At 48.0% G+C, this 15,797-nt stretch overlaps 1 long non-coding RNA gene across 1 annotated transcript in view; it reads right to left on the bottom strand.

The window, feature by feature from the left end:
* Nucleotides 1–2,798: 2,798 nt before the first annotated feature.
* The window catches only part of LOC138674285 (uncharacterized), a 66,979-nt gene continuing 53,980 nt past the window's right edge, over nt 2,799–15,797 (bottom strand). The window contains exon 3 of the long non-coding RNA XR_011320579.1: nt 2,799–2,884. This is a non-coding gene — a long non-coding RNA (uncharacterized lncRNA). The remainder of the gene's footprint in view (nt 2,885–15,797) is intronic.

Genomic DNA, 15,797 nt, shown 5'->3' on the forward strand with positions numbered 1-15,797 from the left:
AAAAAAAAAAATAGGCTTTCTATGGCCCACTATTTGTGAGAGAGATGGCACACTCAGGACTGGCACACAAGCCCAAAGGCCAATATTAATCTCCCACTGTATTTTTATCAGGGAGAATTTATACACCCCACAAAAAAAAATACAGAAAAATGAAAAGGCTTTCTATGGCCCACTATGTGAGAGAGATGGCACACACAGGGATGGCACTCTAGCAGAAATGCCAAATTGCCAATCTTAATCTCCCACCAAAAAAAAAAAAAAAAAAAAAACAGGGAATGTCCTACAATTACTATCTCCCTGCCTGCAGTAATCTCAGCCAGGTATGGCAGGCAGCTACTATCTCCCTGCCTGCAGTAATCTCAGCCAGGTATGGCAGGCAGCAATAAGGAGTGGACTGATGCACAAATGAAATAAAAAGTGTGGACAAACAAAAAAGATAGCTGTGCAGAAAGGAAGGAACAAGAGGATTTGTGCTTTGAAAAAAGCAGTTGGTTTGCACAGCGGCGTACACACAGCAATGCAGCTATCAGGGAGCCTTCTAGGGCAGCCCAATGAGCTACAGCGCTGAGGGGAAAAAAAAAAAAAAAAAAACTTCCACTGTCCCTGCACACCGAGGGTGGTGTTGGACAGTGCAAATCGCTGCAGCACAAGCGGTTTTGTGGTTAATGGACCCTGCCTAACGCTATCCCTGCTTCTGACAAAGCGGCAGCAACCTCTCCCTAAGCTCAGATCAGCAGCAGTAAGATGGCGGTCGGCGGGAACGCCTCTTTATAGCCCCTGTGACGTCGCAGACAGCAAGCCAATCACTGCAATGCCCTTCTCTAAGATGGTGGGGACCAGGACCTATGTCATCACGCTGCCCACACTCTGCGTTTACCTTCATTGGCTGAGAAATGGCGCTTTTCGCGTCATTGAAACGCGACTTTGGCGCGAAAGTCGCGTACCGCATGGCCGACCCCGCACAGGGGTCGGATCGGGTTTCATGAAACCCCGACTTAGCCAAAAGTCGGCGACTTTTGAAAATGTTCGACCCGTTTCGCTCAACCCTATCAGAGACGACTTCCTTCAGGCACTCCTCCTGTAATCTTAATTGAAGATCATTGATGAGGTTCCTCCATAGATAGATACACAGATCTTTACTAGGCAGGTCAGAATTTCTGGAGTAGGGAGTAGTGTCACAATACCTAAGTTGACTGCGGGAAAGAACATTGTCTAATTCTAAACGACATTCAATCAATCCCTTACGAACTTCCCCATTGCTAGGGTTAACGTGGCAAATACCTTAGAAGCTGAGGGGACCTGTCCCTAGAGAACCTCACTCTTTTCCCCATTCACATAAAACACATGTTATAATTCCAGAATAGATATAGAGACTTAAGCTAAAACAGCATGGCTGCTAATGATCCATAATGCACATGCAGATCATTTATCCAAGTGCAGTTGGAGTTATCTACTGGCTTTAAATGCATGGACACCTTCACATGAACACACTTACTGAGTACAGTATGTCCATGTACAGGTAGTCCTGCACTTATAACTAAAGTGTCTATATGCACACATATGGAATTTACTACGCAGTAAATCGATCAATTTACATACGGTCTTTTTCGCTTCATCAGATGCACCTGATTACAAGACGCACCCCCAAATTTGGTGAAGAAAAGGAGAAAAAAATAATTTTTAATGTTAAATGGGGGTCTGTCTTATAATACCAGTGTCCGTCTTACAAATCATATGTCCCTCATCCTGGTATCCATATAATCCCCATCCTTGTGCTGCCACATGCCCCCCTGCGCTGCTGTCAGGCACATGCCCCCCTGGACACTATATGCCCCCCTGTGCTGCTGGCAGACACATCCCCCTGTGCTGCTGGCAGACACATGATCAAATAACAAACACTTAACTCACCTTCCGATGATGGCTCCCTGCTCACAGCTCCTCAGTTGTGCTTCTTGTTTCCCAGGCATCGGATCATGTGACGTGGGCAAACAGTGATGACATCACTGTGCTGCGCCGATCACATGATCAGATGTCAGCACAGACACAGGGAGCACAACCGAGGAGCTGTGAGCACGGAGCCATCATCAGAAGATGAGTTAAGTGTTTGTTATTTTATCATGTGCCTGCCAGCAGCACAGGGGGGGGCATGTGTCTGCCAGCAGCACAGGGGGGCATATAAGAGTGACAGGGGGGCCATATCCATGATGGGAGGGGGGGAAGATGCAGGCACATGTAATATTCGCTGCTCCCCTGTGAATCAACTCAGCACAGGTTCAGCACCGAGGTGATGGACAGCAGGTGCAGTGAATATTACATGAGGCTAATGATCGGGAGCACAGGACCTCCTGCTGTCTCTGCAGCCCACCCCAGACACTTGACACCACTCCAGAGCTGCCCTCCCTCCTCTACAGCACAGCACACAGATTTGGATTATAATACGCACCCCCCACTTTTCCCCAAAATTTGGGGGAACAAAAGTGCGTCTTATAATCCAAAAAAATACGGTAACACACAATGCTTTCATCATTATTTATAAACAATATATATTGGATCCGGGGTAAAGGACTGGATTTTTCGTATGTCCTTAACCCTCTTCTCCAGCTGAGTCAATGGTGCTCAGCCTGACTTCTCTGCAGTTGGGTGTCCAGTCTTTTGGTCCTGCTGCAGATCATAAACAGTTCAATATATACATAAAATAATGACCAGGAGGAAAATTACAGGAAGAGGTAGCTTTATTACGGTCTTCTCCTCATGGCTGAAATTTGAGAGAAGATGTTTCAGGTCAGCGCCAAACTCAAGAGGGATCTTCTGGAGTCTCTCAGGTGCATCTGGGCAAAGGTCAAGTCTTCTCTCCTGAGTGATAGGTGTTCCTCTACATCGATACCTAAAATTGGGTTAAGGAACAATACGCAATATTGCTAGGCTCCTCACAATTACTTGTGCAATAACAGTTCCTTGCAATATGTCCAAAGTGTCAACATTTAAAACATTTCACAGAATGAGATTTCCTCTCTCTCATTGTAGCTGACAGTTTGTAGTACCTGGCAATATGGCCGGAGCCAGCACAGGCATAACATCTAACACATGCCATGCCTGATTTAGGGGTGCTGACAGAACATACTTCCTTCTGTCTGGAACTTTTAAACTCTACTCTACTAAACATTTACTAAGGATGCACTCTTAATAATGTTACATTTACACTTTCTTTGTAATTTAGACAGCACATACCTTTCATTCCATTTTTTATTGGATCAAAATTTGATAAAATACCTGATCCATCCCTTACTCCGTCACTCCCCCCTTTTTGCCCTGCACTGGGCACAATTGATTGGGGATCTGACCTTGTTTTCAGAGACAAAGAGAAGGCCGGCACCACATTTGAAAAATCATTGATGATATTTTTCAGACTAGTAATCAGTTGGGAAGTAGTATCCAGCTCCACACTGAACTGATTAATAATGGCATCACTAGCTGCTGCCATGTCCTTTACAGCTTTGATCTCAGCCCCAGACTGAGTAAGCTGTGCTTCCATATCAACAGAATGATTTTCATTTTCAGCAGTTGTGATTCAAGACTAGCAATCTGCTTTTAACTGTGCACATTATACTGATTACTCTCTGCCAGTTGTGTCTGTAAGGCACACACTCTCTGCACATTAGTCACACAACACTGGCAGTGGAAATTTGGGGAATCTGTCTTACACAGGGATTCCCCATAAGCACAGATCAGTTTTGCTAACATCTGCAGTCGTCTGCTTGACTTATTTAAGACCGACCATCTGTCTTTGTACATGCTATCATGCCCACATGTTTGTTCCAATAGGGCAGACCACAGCAAATCTGCAGATTTGGGTATGGTGGGGGTTACTGGGTGAAATTTAAGCACTTCCCTTCTACAGTTATCCTGTAGATAAGACTCCCTCTTCCATAGGGCATCGGCAAGCGATGAGTTATGTCATTAGGTAGTTCTACCAGTGCAGATGTGAGGTCCCTTGGTCCAGGTGTGTTCAGGGTCCTGAACACGAATCACTGGTCTCAGTGTGTCCAGCGTCCTGAACTTGAATACCTGGTCCAGATGCGGCCAGTGTCGTGAACTCAAATCTCTGGTCCTGGTGTGACCAGTGCCCTGAACCTGAATTTCTGGTCCTGTTGCAGCCAGTGTCCTGACCGGTGTCTTGGTCCTGAATATGAAGACACCAAGTCCCATTCCAGCCAGTGCCTGACTCTTGTCCCATGGTCCTTGTGCAGCGAGTCCTGTATCCGAAGTCCTCTGGTTTCAGAGCAGCCAGTGCTTGAACATTATTCACTGGTCTTTGTGTTGCCAGTCCCTGATCCAATATCCTAGACCAGTGTGTATGAACATAACCCTAGTCTGTATCAGCGAACCTGACCCCTGGGATTAGCAGCTGCAGTACTGGGATCTGCCCAGGAGGGGTACCTGGCAGCTTTTCAGCTATAAGATACACTATTTTCCTCAAAAAAATGTAGAAGAAAATGGGGGGGTGTCTTATAGTCTGAATGTACCTGTTCTGACTGTGGATGGGGAGGTGGGGGAGCGGCAGCGGCGGAGAAATGGGTCAGGGGAGACAGGAGCCGATGGCTGCGGCTAACTCCCGTACCCACTGCTAAAGACAATTGAATATTCACTGCTCTCCACTCTATGCATATATTTTTAATAGTGAACACTCTGTTAGCCGCAGCTGCCAGCTTTCAGCAGCTGTCAGGCTTTCGTGTGTGCTTGCTCATTGAGGGAATGAATATTCACTGCTCTCCACTCCCATAGGCCTGGAATGCAGTGAATATTAAATTCCTTTTGTGGCTGGCATATATGAATGCCAGGCATCTGCAGGAAGCTGATGGCTGTGGCTAAAAATGTGCCCGCTATTAAAGAGCAATGAATACACGCACATAGTGCCAGCAGGCATGGGGAGCAGAGAGTATTCTTGCAGCTGTCTTCATCTTGTAAGCAGTGCATGATGTCACTGCCATGCAATGCTTGCAAGCATAAATCATTTGCTGGCATCGGAACACGACACTGAGGGAGCGCAGGAAGGTTCTGTAAGTATAATAGTTTTTTTTTATGTTTTTCTGATGGGGTCATGCATACCCCAGAATGGGAGTGGGGGCCAATCATACCAGGATAAGGATGAGGCCATTTATACCAGGATGGAGATTGGAGCCCTGCATACCAGTATAGGTATGAGGAGGTCTTGCAGATGAGGCTAGAGATGAAGGGGACCATGCCTACCATGATAGGGATAAGAGGGCATGCATACCAGGATAGGGTTGAGGAGGCCATGCGTACCAGAATAGGAATGAGGGGGCCATGCATACCAGGATAGGGATGTTGGGGCTATGCACACCACGGTAGGGATAAGTGGGCCATGCATACCAAGATAGGGATGAAGGGGCCATGCATACCAGGATGGAGATGGTTGCTATGCATACCAGGATATGGATGAGAGGGCCATGCATACCAAGATAGGAATGAGGGGGCCATGTATACCAAGGTAAAGATGAGGGGGCCATGCATACCCAGGTTGGGGATGAGGGCCATGCATACCAAGATAGGGATGAAGGGGCTATGTATACCAGGATAGAGATTAGAGGGCCATGCATACCAGAATGGGGATGAGGGGACCATATATACCTGGATAGGTGATATTAGTACAGAATTGACCACATTTTTGCTTCACTTTTTTATAATTTCCTCCTCTAAAACTTAGGAAAATCTTATGGTTTCGGTGTTTCTTATAGTCTGATAAATATGGTACTAAAGTCACCCCCAGTGGAAATACAGAAGACTAGATCCAGTGCATTCCAGACTTTATTTGTAGGAGAGTTAGTTGAAGACTGTGACTGGCCTAGAGAGAAAGTTACAGATAGTAGATAAGTGGAAGATGAGGAGAGTGGATTATCAATAGGGATATTAAAGTTACAGGATAGAAAGTGCGAAAGACATATTGGAATGTGGTACAGGAACTTGTTGGGTTACCCGGAGAGCAGTTCACAACCTCCATTTGCATGGAGAAGTTGGAGAAAAGTCTGATGGTATGGCCCACAAAAGAAGGGAAGTGAAAGAGATGGTACTGGGGAGAAAACCTAAAGTGTACTTTTTTAAAATTGCCTACAGCCATGTGTTATTATTTTAGGCCTTCGATGCCTGTCTGCGGTCACTCCTTCCACTAGGCCTCCACTGACCACACCACTGCTGCCCGTGTACCCCTGGAACCAATTTAAAATTGCCTACAGCCATGTGTTATTATTTTAGGCCTTCGATGCCTGTCTGCGGTGACTCCTTCCACTAGGCCTCCACTGACCACACCACTGCTGCCCGTGTACCCCTGGAACCAATTTAAAATTGCCTACAGCCATGTGTTATTATTTTAGGCCTTCGATGCCTGTCTGCGGTGACTCCTTCCACTAGGCCTCCACTGACCACACCACTGCTGCCCGTGTACCCCTGTAACCAATTTAAAATTGCCTACAGCCATGTGTTATTATTTTAGGCCTTCGATGCCTGTCTGCGGTGTCTCCTTCCACTAGGCCTCCACTGACCACAACACTGCTGCCCGTGTACCCTTGGAACCAATTTAAAATTGCCTACAGCCATGTGTTATTATTTTAGGCCTTCGATGCTTGTCTGCGGTGACTCCTTCCACTAGGCCTCCACTGACCACACCACTGCTGCCCGTGTACCCCTGTAACCAATTTAAAATTGCCTACAGCCATGTGTTATTATTTTAGGCCTTCGATGCCTGTCTGCGGTGACTCCTTCCACTAGGCCTCCACTGACCACACCACTGCTGCCCGTGTACCCCTGGAATCAATTTAAAATTGCCTACAGCCATGTGTTATTATTTTAGGCCTTCGATGCCTGTCTGCGGTGACTCCTTCCACTAGGCCTCCACTGACCACACCACTGCTGCCCGTGTACCCCTGTAACCAATTTAAAATTGCCTACAGCCATGTGTTATTATTTTAGGCCTTCGATGCCTGTCTGCGGTGACTCCTTCCACTAGGCCTCCACTGACCACACCACTGCTGCCCGTGTACCCCTGTAACCAATTTAAAATTGCCTACAGCCATGTGTTATTATTTTAGGCCTTCGATGCCTGTCTGCGGTGACTCCTTCCACTAGGCCTCCACTGACCACACCACTGCTGCCCGTGTACACCTGGAACCAATTTAAAATTGCCTACCGCCATGTGTTATTATTTTAGGCCTTCGATGCCTGTCTGCGGTCACTCCTTCCACTAGGCCTCCACTGACCACACCACTGCTGCCCGTGTACCCCTGGAACCAATTTAAAATTGCCTACAGCCATGTGTTATTATTTTAGGCCTTCGATGCCTGTCTGCGGTCACTCCATTCACTAGGCCTCCACTGACCACACCACTGCTGCCCGTGTACCCCTGGAACCAATTTAAAATTGCCTACAGCCATGTGTTATTATTTTAGGCCTTCGATGCCTGTCTGTGGTCACTCCTTCCACTAGGCCTCCACTGACCACACCACTGCTGCCCGTGTACCCCTGGAACCAATTTAAAATTGCCTACAGCCATGTGTTATTATTTTAGGCCTTCGATGCCTGTCTGCGGTCACTCCTTCCACTAGGCCTCCACTGACCACACCACTGCTGACCGTGTACCCCTGTAACCAATTTAAAATTGCCTACAGCCATGTGTTATTATTTTAGGCCTTCGATGCCTGTCTGCGGTGACTCCTTCCACTAGGCCTCCACAGACCACACCACTGCTGCCCGTGTACCCCTGTAACCAATTTAAAATTGCCTACAGCCATGTGTTATTATTTTAGGCCTTCGATGCCTGTCTGCGGTGACTCCTTCCACTAGGCCTCCACTGACCACACCACTGCTGCCCGTGTACACCTGGAACCAATTTAAAATTGCCTACAGCCATGTGTTATTATTTTAGGCCTTCGATGCCTGTCTGCGGTCACTCCTTCCACTAGGCCTCCACTGACCACACCACTGCTGCCCGTGTACCCCTGGAACCAATTTAAAATTGCCTACAGCCATGTGTTATTATTTTAGGCCTTCGATGCCTGTCTGCGGTCACTCCATCCACTAGGCCTCCACTGACCACACCACTGCTGCCCGTGTACCCCTGGAACCAATTTAAAATTGCCTACAGCCATGTGTTATTATTTTAGGCCTTCGATGCCTGTCTGCGGTCACTCCTTCCACTAGGCCTCCACTGACCACACCACTGCTGCCCGTGTACCCCTGGAACCAATTTAAAATTGCCTACAGCCATGTGTTGTTATTTTAGGCCTTCGATGCCTGTCTGCGGTCACTCCTTCCACTAGGCCTCCACTGACCACACCACTGCTGCCCGTGTACCCCTGGAACCAATTTAAAATTGCCTACAGCCATGTGTTATTATTTTAGGCCTTCGATGCCTGTCTGCGGTCACTCCTTCCACTAGGCCTCCACTGACCACACCACTGCTGCCCGTGTACCCCTGGAACCAATTTAAAATTGCCTACAGCCATGTGTTATTATTTTAGGCCTTCGATGCCTGTCTGCGGTCACTCCTTCCACTAGGCCTCCACTGACCACACCACTGCTGCCCGTGTACCCCTGTAACCAATTTAAAATTGCCTACAGCCATGTGTTATTATTTTAGGCCTTCGATGCCTGTCTGCGGTGACTCCTTCCACTAGGCCTCCACTGACCACACCACTGCTGCCCGTGTACCCCTGGAACCAATTTAAAATTGCCTACAGCCATGTGTTATTATTTTAGGCCTTCGATGCCTGTCTGCGGTCACTCCTTCCACTAGGCCTCCACTGACCACACCACTGCTGCCCGTGCACCCCTGGAACCAATTTAAAATTGCCTACAGCCATGTGTTATTATTTTAGGCCTTCGATGCCTGTCTGCGGTCACTCCTTCCACTAGGCCTCCACTGACCACACCACTGCTGCCCGTGTACCCCTGTAACCAATTTAAAATTGCCTACAGCCATGTGTTATTATTTTAGGCCTTCGATGCCTGTCTGCGGTGACTTCTTCCACTAGGCCTCCACTGACCACACCACTGCTGCCCGTGTACCCCTGGAACCAATTTAAAATTGCCTACAGCCATGTGTTATTATTTTAGGCCTTCGATGCCTGTCTGCGGTCACTCCTTCCACTAGGCCTCCACTGATCACACCACTGCTGCCCGTGCACCCCTGGAACCAATTTAAAATTGCCTACAGCCAAGTGTTATTATTTTAGGCCTTCAATGCCTGTCTGCGGTCATTCCTTCCACTAGGCCTCCACTGACCACACCACTGCTGCCCGTGTACCCCTGGAACCAATTTAAAATTGCCTACAGCCATGTGTTATTATTTTAGGCCTTCGATGCCTGTCTGCGGTGACTCCTTCCACTAGGCCTCCACTGACCACACCACTGCTGCCCGTGTACCCCTGGAACCAATTTAAAATTGCCTACAGCCATGTGTTATTATTTTAGGCCTTCGATGCCTGTCTGCGGTCACTCCTTCCACTAGGCCTCCACTGACCACACCACTGCTGCCCGTGTACCCCTGGAACCAATTTAAAATTGCCTACAGCCATGTGTTATTATTTTAGGCGTTCGATGCCTGTCTGCGGTCACTCCTTCCACTAGGCCTCCACTGATCACACCACTGCTGCCCGTGTACCTCTGGAACCAATTTAAAATTGCCTACCGCCATGTGTTATTATTTTAGGCCTTCGATGCCTGTCTGCGGTCACTCCTTCCACTAGGCCTCCACTGACCACACCACTGCTGCCCGTGTACCCCTGGAACCAATTTAAAATTGCCTACAGCCATGTGTTATTATTTTAGGCTTTCGATGCCTGTCCGCGGTGACTCCTTCCACTAGGCCTCCACTGACCACACCACTGCTGCCCGTGTACCCCTGTAACCAATTTAATATTGCCTACAGCCATGTGTTATTATTTTAGGCCTTCGATGCCTGTCTGCGGTGTCTCCTTCCACTAGGCCTCCACTGACCACACCACTGCTGCCCGTGTACCCCTGGAACCAATTTAAAATTGCCTACAGCCATGTGTTATTATTTTAGGCCTTCGATGCTTGTCTGCGGTGACTCCTTCCACTAGGCCTCCACTGACCACACCACTGCTGCCCGTGTACCCCTGTAACCAATTTAAAATTGCCTACAGCCATGTGTTATTATTTTAGGCCTTCGATGCCTGTCTGCGGTGACTCCTTCCACTAGGCCTCCACTGACCACACCACTGCTGCCCGTGTACCCCTGGAACCAATTTAAAATTGCCTAGAGCCATGTGTTATTATTTTAGGCCTTCGATGCCTGTCTGCGGTCACTCCTTCCACTAGGCCTCCACTGACCACACCACTGCTGCCCGTGTACCCCTGTAACCAATTTAAAATTGCCTACAGCCATGTGTTATTATTTTAGGCCTTCGATGCCTGTCTGCGGTCACTCCTTCCACTAGGCCTCCACTGACCACACCACTGCTGCCCGTGTACCCCTGGAACCAATTTAAAATTGCCTACAGCCATGTGTTATTATTTTAGGCCTTCGATGCCTGTCTGCGGTGACTCCTTCCACTAGGCCTCCACTGACCACACCACTGCTGCCCGTGTACACCTGGAACCAATTTAAAATTGCCTACAGCCATGTGTTATTATTTTAGGCCTTCGATGCCTGTCTGCGGTCACTCCTTCCACTAGGCCTCCACTGACCACACCACTGCTGCCCGTGTATCCCCGGAACCAATTTAAAATTGCCTACAGCCATGTGTTATTATTTTAGGCCTTCGATGCCTGTCTGCGGTGACTCCTTCCACTAGGCCTCCACTGACCACACCACTGCTGCCCGTGTACCCCTGGAACCAATTTAAAATTGCCTACAGCCATGTGTTATTATTTTAGGCCTTCGATGCCTGTCTGCGGTCACTCCTTCCACTAGGCCTCCACTGACCACACCACTGCTGCCCGTGTACCCCTGGAACCAATTTAAAATTGCCTACAGCCATGTGTTATTATTTTAGGCCTTCGATGCCTGTCTGCGGTCACTCCTTCCACTAGGCCTCCACTGACCACACCACTGCTGCCCGTGTACCCCTGGAACCAATTTAAAATTGCCTACAGCCATGTGTTATTATTTTAGGCCTTCGATGCCTGTCTGCGGTCACTCCTTCCACTAGGCCTCCACTGACCACACCACTGCTGCCCGTGTACCCCTGGAACCAATTTAAAATTGCCTACAGCCATGTGTTATTATTTTAGGCCTTCGATGCCTGTCTGCGGTCACTCCTTCCACTAGGCCTCCACTGACCACACCACTGCTGCCCGTGTACCCCTGTAACCAATTTAAAATTGCCTACAGCCATGTGTTATTATTTTAGGCCTTCGATGCCTGTCTGCGGTGACTCCTTCCACTAGGCCTCCACTGACCACACCACTGCTGCCCGTGTACCCCTGGAACCAATTTAAAATTGCCTACAGCCATGTGTTATTATTTTAGGCCTTCGATGCCTGTCTGCGGTCACTCCTTCCACTAGGCCTCCACTGACCACACCACTGCTGCCCGTGTACCCCTGGAACCAATTTAAAATTGCCTACAGCCATGTGTTATTATTTTAGGCCTTCGATGCCTGTCTGCGGTCACTCCTTCCACTAGGCCTCCACTGACCACACCACTGCTGCCCATGTACCCCTGTAACCAATTTAAAACTGCCTGCAGCCATGTGTTATTATTTTAGGCCTTCAATGCCTGTCTGCGGTGACTCCTTCCACTAGGCCTCCACTGACCACACCACTGCTGCCCGTGTACCCCTGGAACCAATTTAAAATTGCCTACAGCCATGTGTTATTATTTTAGGCCTTCGATGCCTGTCTGCGGTCACTCCTTCCACTAGGCCTCCACTGATCACACCACTGCTGCCCGTGTACCCCTGGAACCAATTTAAAATTGCCTACAGCCATGTGTTATTATTTTAGGCCTTCGATGCCTGTCTGCGGTCACTCCTTCCACTAGGCCTCCACTGACCACACCACTGCTGCCCGTGTACCCCTGGAACCAATTTAAAATTGCCTACAGCCATGTGTTATTATTTTAGGCCTTCGATGCCTGTCTGCGGTGACTCCTTCCACTAGGCCTCCACTGACCACACCACTGCTGCCCGTGTACCCCTGGAACCAATTTAAAATTGCCTACAGCCATGTGTTATTATTTTAGGCCTTCGATGCCTGTCTGCGGTCACTCCTTCCACTAGGCCTCCACTGACCACACCACTGCTGCCCGTGTACCCCTGGAACCAATTTAAAATTGCCTACAGCCATGTGTTATTATTTTAGGCCTTCGATGCCTGTCTGCGGTCACTCCTTCCACTAGGCCTCCACTGACCACACCACTGCTGCCCGTGTACCCCTGGAACCAATTTAAAATTGCCTACAGCCATGTGTTATTATTTTAGGCCTTCGATGCCTGTCTGCGGTCACTCCTTCCACTAGGCCTCCACTGACCACACCACTGCTGCCCGTGTACCCCTGGAACCCACATCAGAAAATATAAAAATAAGTATTTTGCTTATAAAAAAGAAAATACTGGAGAGATATCAAATGCAGACATTTTAACATTAAAAACAAACACATACAACAAAAATCTGGTACAGTACTAAAAATGGCCACCAGCTACAATAACTTTCTCCTGCAAGTAGTTAACTGAAAGGTTTTTTCAATTTTAAACACAGATATGGCATCCACCGAGTGTTGTCCTGTCGCGTCTTCTTTATATTATTGCCAAGAAGATGCAAAACAATGAAAATAATAAAATCATTATTTACCAAAAAAATAGAGTAAGTCAAAACCACATTGCAAATAAACATTCATTACAAATAAAGAAGCAGGGCGCGTCCGAGGGTGAGTATATACCTAATAAGAATATAATCACCCTCGGACGCGCCCTGCTTCTTTCCGACAGCCTTCCTTCCTAAGAATCAGCCCTTCCGTGGTGTAGAGAGAGGGTTTGTTACACTCCAAGGTGTTCCCCAGGTTGCCTTTCCTGAGCTTCGATCTTCCGGCTCTCGTTTAGTAGTTGTTGGAAACTACGCTGCATTGGGCCTACAAATTGGGTATGGGGTGTAGAGAGATGGTGTGTTCCACTCCAAGGTGTTCCCCAGGTTGCCTTTCCTGAGCTTCGATCTTCCGGCTCTCGTTTAGTAGTTGTTGGAAACTACGCTGCATTAGGCCTACAAATTGGGTATGGGGTGTAGAGAGATGGTGTGTTCCACTGTAGAGAGATGGTGTGTTCCACTCCAAGGTGTTCCCCAGGTTTCCTCGCCAATGCTTCGATCATCATGCTCTCGTTTAGTAGTTGTTGGAAACTACGCTGCATTAGGCCTACAAATTGGGTATGGGGTGTAGAGAGATGGTGTGTTCCACTCCAAGGTGTTCCCCAGGTTTCCTCGCCAATGCTTCGATCATCATGCTCTCGTTTAGTAGTTGTTGGAAACTACGCTGCATTAGACCTACAAATTGGGTATGGGGTGTAGAGAGATGGTGTGTTCCACTCCAAGGTGTTCTCCAGGTTGCCTTTCCTGAACTTCTATCTTCAGGCTCTCATTAAATTGTGGTTAAACGGAAAAACTGCATTTGGCGTACTAGTTGGTTTGGGGCCTACTATCGGTGTCTGCCGCTCCTTGCTGTTCTCCTGGTTTCCTGTCCTGAAATTCCGTTTTCAGGCGCTCGTTAAGTAGTTGTTAATGTTAGACTGCATTTGGCCTACTAGTTGGGTTGGGGCCTACTATCGGTGTCTGCCACTCCTTGCTGTTCTCCTCCACTGAACAAAGCTGTGCCGCCTGTTTACTACTGTTGCCAATTTTGAACTGCATTTCGACTACTTACTGATTTGGGCCTACTCTCTGTGTCAGCCTCTCATTCCAGTTGTCCTCCACTGCAATGCCCCCTGATTAGTCCTGTGTTACCAATTTTGAACTGCATTTAGCCCACTTTTTTCTTTGGGCCTATATCTGTGTTTCCTCCTCATCCTGCCCATTGCCCAGCCAGTGATAGATGAGTCTGCTGGTACATTGACCCATAACGCAACATTTCCCGTGCACGCTACACTGCAAGATTGTGACCCTGCTGAAAGTCAGGTCCCCCTTCCCGCATACCATACCACCTTACACGGGGACAAACAGGAAGGTGCAGATGAAAGTGCAGGTTCCTTCATCAGGTGGGGGGAGGAATACTAGTTGGCGACGTCACTGGCACAGGGCCTCTCATGGTACGCAAAAGTGTTGCTGCCGGTGGGAGGCGCCCCCGCCGTGCAAACACACCGCTGTACTTTGAGGGGCCCTGTGCCAGTGCCAATGCCAACGAGTGGGCCCCCCCTGCTTGCTCAGGTTCACAGCACTTGCAAAGTTGAAATACTTACCTCTCCCTGCTCCACTGCCGTGACGTGGTCCAGATTTCCTGGGCCCACTAATTACTTGAACCAGCCCTACCCACCACAACTTTAGCCAAATGACCCCCAATTTCAAATGCCTTCCAATTATTATAAGGTAAATTACGCTTGACAAGCTTCATTAAGAAGAATGGATGGTTTTGACATTAAAATGGGCACTCTAGGTGTTTTCCTGGCCCCCACTCACTGCCGACTATGCTGCCCCATTGACTTGCATTGGGTTTCGTGTTTCGGTCGATCCCGACTTTACGTCATAATCGGCCGATTTCACTCGACCCGACTTTTGAGATAGTCGGGTTTCGCGAAACCCGGCTCGACTCTAAAAAGGTCAAGGTCGCTCAACTCTACTCCTGAGTATTATTAATCCTCTTCAATCTTAATAATTGGCTATAAGGGAGGGAGTGGTTTACATGAGCCGGATGGAAACTATCAAAATGGATAACCTAGAGGGGGGTTTTTGGGCCTTGCAGCGCCGTTTACGGCTGTCTGCACGGTCTCCGTGTGAGCCCAGCTCGCCCTGTAGTCTGTGTGCAGCCATAGCCGGTTGGATTCAGCTCAGGGTTCGTTACTGGCTCATACCTTGAGAAAAATTTTCCTTTTTTTCAAATAGTGCAGCCTGTTTAAAAATTTAAAAAAAAATTCCCTATTAGTGTTTTTCCACCCGTCTCCAGCTAAATTGTGGAAAAACACTACATAGGATAACCTAGAGGGGGTTTTTGGGCATTGCAGCGCCGTTTACGGCTGTCTGCACGGTCTCCGTGTGAGCCCAGCTCGCCCTGTAGTCTGTGTGCAGCCATAGCCGGTTGGATTCAGCTCAGGGTTCGTTACTGGCTCATACCTTGAGAAAAATTTTCCTTTTTTTCAAATAGTGCAGCCTGTTTAAAAATTTTAAAAAAAAATTCCCTATTAGTGTTTTTCCACCCGTCTCCAGCTAAATTGTGGAAAAACACTACATAGGATAACCTAGAGGGGGTTTTTTGGGCCTTGCAGCGCCGTTTACGGCTGTCTGCACGGTCTCCGTGTGAGCCCAGCTCGCCCTGTAGTCTGTGTGCAGCCATAGCCGGTTGGATTCAGCTCAGGGTTCGTTACTGGCTCATACCTTGAGAAAAATTTTCCTTTTTTTCAAATAGTGCAGCCTGTTTAAAATTTAAAAAAAAAAATTCCTATTAGTGTTTTTCCACCCGTCTCCAGCTAAATAGTGGAAAAACACTACATAGGATAACCTAGAGGGGGTTTATTGGGCCTTGCAGCGCCGTTTACGGCTGTCTGCACGGTCTCTGTGTGATTTAAACTAGCTCTGTAGCCCGATCTGCACAAAAAAAAAAGTAAAGTTCACCAAACACAACTT

This window comes from Ranitomeya imitator, chromosome 4, assembly GCF_032444005.1.
Source record: "Ranitomeya imitator isolate aRanImi1 chromosome 4, aRanImi1.pri, whole genome shotgun sequence".
NCBI classification, from domain to species: Eukaryota; Metazoa; Chordata; class Amphibia; order Anura; family Dendrobatidae; genus Ranitomeya; species Ranitomeya imitator.